This window comes from Dendropsophus ebraccatus, chromosome 1, assembly GCF_027789765.1.
Source record: "Dendropsophus ebraccatus isolate aDenEbr1 chromosome 1, aDenEbr1.pat, whole genome shotgun sequence".
Taxonomy (NCBI): Eukaryota; Metazoa; Chordata; class Amphibia; order Anura; family Hylidae; genus Dendropsophus; species Dendropsophus ebraccatus.
In genome coordinates, this window is record NC_091454.1 from 196,699,923 (window position 1) to 196,705,922 (window position 6,000).

General features: G+C 49.8%; 1 protein-coding gene across 3 annotated transcripts in view; it reads left to right on the forward strand.

The window, feature by feature from the left end:
• The window catches only part of VAMP5 (vesicle associated membrane protein 5), a 29,025-nt gene extending 23,758 nt beyond the window's left edge, over positions 1-5,267 (forward strand). For all 3 annotated transcript variants that reach the window (XM_069943752.1, XM_069943735.1, XM_069943742.1), the window contains exons 4-5: positions 2,600-2,737; positions 4,962-5,267. The gene's annotated coding sequence lies outside the window, so the exon portion shown is untranslated. The remainder of the gene's footprint in view (positions 1-2,599; positions 2,738-4,961) is intronic.
• Positions 5,268-6,000: the final 733 nt, after the last annotated feature.

Sequence of the window (6,000 nt, forward strand, 5' to 3'; positions counted from 1 at the left end):
GAAGAGGGAGCCATTTATAAAGGGGGGGAAAAGGGGGCCATCTATAAGGGAGGGGGAAGAGGGGGCCATCTATAAAGAAGGGGGAAAGAGGGGGCCATCTATAAGGGAGGGGGGAAAGAGGGGGCCATCTATAAGGGAGGGGGGAAAGAGGGGGGCATCTATAAGGGAGGGGGGAAAGAGGGGGCCATCCATAAGGGGAGGGGGAGAGGGGGCTATCTATAAGGAGGGGGGGGAAGAGGGAGACATCTATAAAGGGGGGGCATCTATAAGGGAGGGGGGAAAGAGGGGGCCATCTATAAGAGGGGGAAAGAGGGGGCCATCTATAAGGGAGGGGGAAAGAGGGGGCCATCTACAAGGGGGGAGTGAGGGGGCCATCTACAAGGGGGGAGTGAGGGGGCCATCTACAAGGGAAGGGAGAAAGGACCATCTACAAAAGGAGGGTGGGGGTGGAGAGAGGGGGCCATCTATAAGGTGGGAGAGGGGAGGCATCTATAAGGGGGGAGAGGGGGGGCATCTATAAGGGGGGAGAGGGGGGGCATCTATAAAGGGGGCCAACATAGGGGGAGAAGGGGCCATCTATAAGGGGGACAACACAGGGGGCCATCCATAAGGAGGCTATATAAAGGCGGTGGCATATATTATTAGGGGGTCACATAGAGTCAGCCTACCCACTAAATGAGGGTGTAAAGGGGCCAATACAGATGTGCAGTTTGTAGAGAGGAGGATGGTGCCAGAGTGAGGAGCCTAATATATCTGTCTGGCATATTCTGTGGATTCATGGCTCGGAGAAGTTCTTATAACGCCCCAGGGCAGATGAAGAAGAAGATGAAAAGGGAAGAACTCTGATTAGAGAAGACGTCCCCTGTGAGTCACCTGATGTAACTGCACTGTAATGTATATGGAGTATAGAACCTGTGTACAGCTGGGTCTGCCTCTGTATGACTGTATGAGGTGATAGTGGATCTTATTCAGTAGCGGCGGTGGTGTTACTATGTGGTGGGATAAGTCAGTAGCAGCAGTGGTGTTAGTCAGTATGTGGTGGTATTAGTCAGTACTACAGACATGAAAATAGTTAAAAGCAGCCCCCCCAACTGCTAAAAAAAAACTTCCACAAAAATAATGGGAATTTTGCCGGTATAAGATGGATCTTGCATGCCCAGAGCATAGGCGTATTTCATGCCATGGAGAGGCCATAGTACAGTGTAGGACTGTCCCGGTATGAGGCCACCGTAATGTGGTGGGATAGTTTACACCATTTTCAAATGGTAACCAAGAGCCTCATTATTTTTGTGGAAGTTTTTTTGGCAGTTGGGGGGGGAGGGTTGCTTTTAATTATTTTCATGTCTGTAGTGGGTCTGTATCTTGCCATTGTGGTGAGCTGTTGCATTTTTCTGTTTTTGTGTTTAAGCCCACTCCCTCCTGTATCTACCTCCCCTTGCTTGTTGCCCCATAGCAGCATTATGGATGAAGGTCATGTGCACTCTGCAAGGAGAGAGTTACTATCCCACCCACGGTTGGCATCAGGGAGCGGGGCTTGTCGGGATATACCCGGAACATTAATTTGCCGGGTCCCCAGCAAGCTTGGTGGGCCGGGGAGCGTCTCCCTACTGGCTAACTTAGAAATTGGAATCTCTAAGTTAGATGTGCTGTCTATCTGCAGGAGCGCCCCAAACAAACCACCATGGGAGGAGGGGAGGCGGCCAGGTGGAGGGGCGCTGAGGCAGACATACAGCACATCTAACTTAGAGATTCCTATTTCTAAAGGCCCTATTCCACGGAACGATTATCGTTCGTATTCGGCCGATATTGGCCGCTACGGACGATAATCGTCCCGTGGAATAGAGTGCAACGATCAGCCGACATCGTTCATGTCGGCTGATCGTTCATGTCGCTTGTTTTTCAACATGTTGAAAAACAAGCGACTGATATAGCAACGATCTGCTGCCGTCGCTCCGTTGAATAGGAGTGTCGGCAGCAGATGCTGCTATATCCTATGGGCTGCCCGGACGATCTAGCGATCCCCCAGGCAGCCCCCCCCCGCCCCTCCCGCACTCACCCGCTTGCTGCAGCCGCGCTGAATAGCGGCGGCAGCGAGCAGGGAACCAGGAGCAAACGAGCGCTGAGAGCGCTCGTTTGCTCCTCTGACGACCAGTGGAATAGGGGCATTAGTTAGGTGTGCAGCTGTCAGTCTGCCAGAGCGCCCCCTAGCTGGCCAGCTGTGATGCGCCCTGTGCAGTTGCACAGGTCGCACACCCCAAAGGCCGGCCCTGAGTTCCCTCATCTCACCTGAAGCCCCCGAATAGAATCCATTTCCCCCCTGTAGTCCCCATTTAGTTTTGTCCCTCTCCTGTAGCCCCCATCAGTCCCATTTAATCAGTCCCCACCCCCACCCCCTGCAGTTCTCATATAGTCAGTCCTCCTTAGTTCCATTCCTACAGCCCCCTATTCCTCAGGGTTTGGCGCCCCCCCCCAAGGCTGGCCCTGGTTTTGAATTGTAGAGCAGTATGGACGGTATACTGGTGATCAGAATGATTGTACATGTTTAAAAATATTCTATTGTTTTATTAATGATATAATATTTTTTCTCTTTTATCTCCAGGCTTCCCAGAAGTTGCAGGACTGTCAGCAGGCTGCTGATGAGGTGAAGGTGTTAATAAAAGACAATGCAGACAAACTATTTGAGAGGGAAATAAAGCTTGAGAATCTAGAGGCTCGTGCAGAGGAACTGAAGAATATGGTATGTCCTTTACTATTGTACAAATGTCTGACACATTGAAATGCAGTCCAGTCCTCTCCAGTATATTATGTTATAGATCAGTTAGAGAGTGGGAACAGCTGAGCGGATTGATATACATTATTATGGGAAAGAGTCAGTATAATATGTATTTTATCTAGGTAAATTACTGCTCGTTCTCAGCTTAGGAGTCCAGTGGGCGGACTCCTGTGAGCATGCATATAGAGACAGCTGTCAATCACTGAGTAAGACCACCCACTTCTAAGCTCAGAATGAGCAGAGATTATACAAATTCAACTATTATCCCCACAAAACTATATAACAATCTGAAGACAAACAACATCTTAAAGGATGAATCCCAAAGTTTAACTTACCAGGTTAAAAGGAGAAGATTCTTCATTGTCTTCCGTCTGACCACATGAGAAGACATAGTGAGCGCAGGCATAAACTGAGGGCTGCTGAGAAACAATGGGAAAACTTTGGGTTTGGGTAGTTCGCCTACGCTCATTTTTTCTCCTTAAAGCGACTCTGTACCCACTTTTGCCCCCCCCCCCAACTACTTATACCCTCTTGTAGCTGCAGAGCAGTTCTTTCAAATGGTATCTTTGTCCACGCTTGTTGTTCTTTCCTAAGGGCGAAAATAAGACTTTAGTTGAGGTGCAGCCGTGCCCAAGGCCAGCGCCACCTGTATGGTGGTGTTTTCCGGCCCTCCCTTCCTCCCATACCGCCCTCTGTCCATCTCACAGTTCTCTGTGTAATTGAGCATGCGCCACCTTCTGACCCCCCCCCCTCTCAGCGCCGCCCCCATCCCATGTTCGCTTACGCCCTTCCCCGCCTCTCCTGTCTGTCAAGCCCCCGCATACCATGGTGCCTCTGCTCCAGGATCAGCTTCTTCCTCGCACATGCGCCATTGCTCTCCATTGCTTGACGATCCCTCGCAGCCGCAATGACGCGACGCCCCAGCATAGCCAGTCGCATCACTGCGCCTGCGAAGCTGATTCCTGGATCCTGGAGCGGAGGCACCATGGTATGCAGGGAAGAGTCATGACAGGCAGGAGAGGCGGGAAAAGCCGTAAGCGTCATGGGGCGGGGATGACGCTGAGAGGCCACACAACAGAGGCGGCGCTGACCCCGCTACGGCATTGCATTGGCGCCGGGGGGGTCAGGAGGTGTCGCATGCGCAATTACACAGAGAACTGTGCGGCGGACAGAGGGCGGTACGGGAGGCAGGGCGAGACGGAAAACACCACCATACAGGTGGCGCTGGCCTTGGGCACGAGTGCTCTAGGCCACGCCTCTTGGGCACGGCTGCACCTCAACTAAAGTTTTATTTTAGCCCTCAAGAAAAAAAAACAAGCGTGGACAAAGATACCATCTGAAAGAACTGCTCTGCAGCTACAAGAAGGTATAAGTAGTTGGGGGGGGGGGGGGGGGGGGGGGCTGTGAGATGTAGTTGGCGATTTAGCAAAAATGACTTCTTATCCCAGGAATGCACCCTACATTTGTTGTCACTATGTGTCTCACTTTCCTGCAAACTGCTGTCTTCTGCTTGTTATGGTACTTCTGGCTCCAGCAGCAAAGAGACCAAGACAGAACACAGGAAGTAGGGGTGGGGCTTAGCTTGTGCTATGCAGGGTAGAGGCTGTGCAGTTTGCCAAAACCCATGTGCCACAGCTGGTTCTTTGTATGTGTAGGTGGCACTGAAGGTATACATGAATGTGGGTATTCTGTGGCTGGAGTCTTGCAGTACAGCATTTTGGTCCCTAGATGTCTCTAGATGTGGTCCCAGACTCATTGTCTCCCCATACTCTCTCCACCAATCAGAAACGTCCCTACCGCCTATAAGTAGAGGTGGAGTGTGCCATGCGTTAGTCTAGTTCAGATTAGTTCTGTTAGTGTTACTTAAAGCAAGTAAAAGCTGGTTCCTGCTGAGAGACTTTCCAGGGCCTGGTCAGCCGGTTTACCCCACTGCGACTTGCTAGGACCTAACAAGGAACCCCAATGGCTGTCTCACCCTTAGATGGGGCGTGTACTACTGGACACCCTCAACACTTTGCTCACTTGTTACTTCCATGGGAAATTATGTTAAGTAAAATAAGTTAAAAAACATAAAATGGCTGTGCACCATAGAGGGGACTCTCAGGGGCTCAATAAAAGCAGCAAAATTCCCTTGTCACCAAAAGGGTAAATGTAACTATAAAACCATTATCTGTGTTTCCACCTACAGTCCGCAGCCTTCCAGAAGACAGCCAAAACTGTGGAACGTCAAACACGATGGAAGAAATGGAGCAAGATCATTATCCCTGTAGTAGGGATAGTTTTGCTTGTTTTGACTTTATGTTTATGTCTATGATAACTTTTAATATTGGTCTGTGCCCAGCAGTAATAACGGTGTGAAGATCCCACTTTTTATGTATAGTTCTTCATTGAGTTATTGTGTATTTAAATGGTCACATATTCCCCGGTAAGTCCCCAGATCCTTGTCACTTAGATGGGACAATAAACCTGAAGTCTAAAGTCCATATTCTCTCCACACACTGGTTGAGTCTATTATTTCCTGTTCCTGGCTATTTCAGGTTGGTGAAAGACATTGTTCAATGGGCCTATAGGCAAAAAGTCATAAACGTCTGTCACCATGCTACGTGCTCTGATGGCCTCTACTGAGATTAGCATGAATATGTGGCACAAGAGATGAGCAGTTTTTTTTTCATACTATTTTTATTTATTTTATTATATAAAAATTCACATAACATCATTAGGACATATTTACATTGCATCGGTGGTCATACCCTCATCCAGGTTTGTGAAGGCCTTTGGCCGACAGAGCCTCAGGGGGCCCCTCATCCATCCACTATGCACTCATCATCCACACACTATGCACATTTACTTGAGACACCACTAACATACACAAGCACACATTACTAACTGACTAACACACACTTACTGACACATTACTGACTGACAGATACACACAGTCACAGTCACAGCACTTACAGCTCAGTCTTCTCCCTCTTCCTCTCTGTCCGGCTAATCTCCACACTGTGGGGTTGAGGACCTGCGGGTCATGTGATCAGGTCTTTCACCCTTTTCTCTGTGCAGGTCCTTTCTCCTGTTTTCTGATGTTCAGTCCTCACCCTACACTACAGTGAGGGGGCTGATCGTCACAGCTTTGGGCCTGTAGAGGCGCTGTGGGCCCCGGCACTTGCCTGGGTAAGCCCTGTGCGGACACCGGCTCTGCCCTCACCAACTGCTAGAATGAGCTGGGA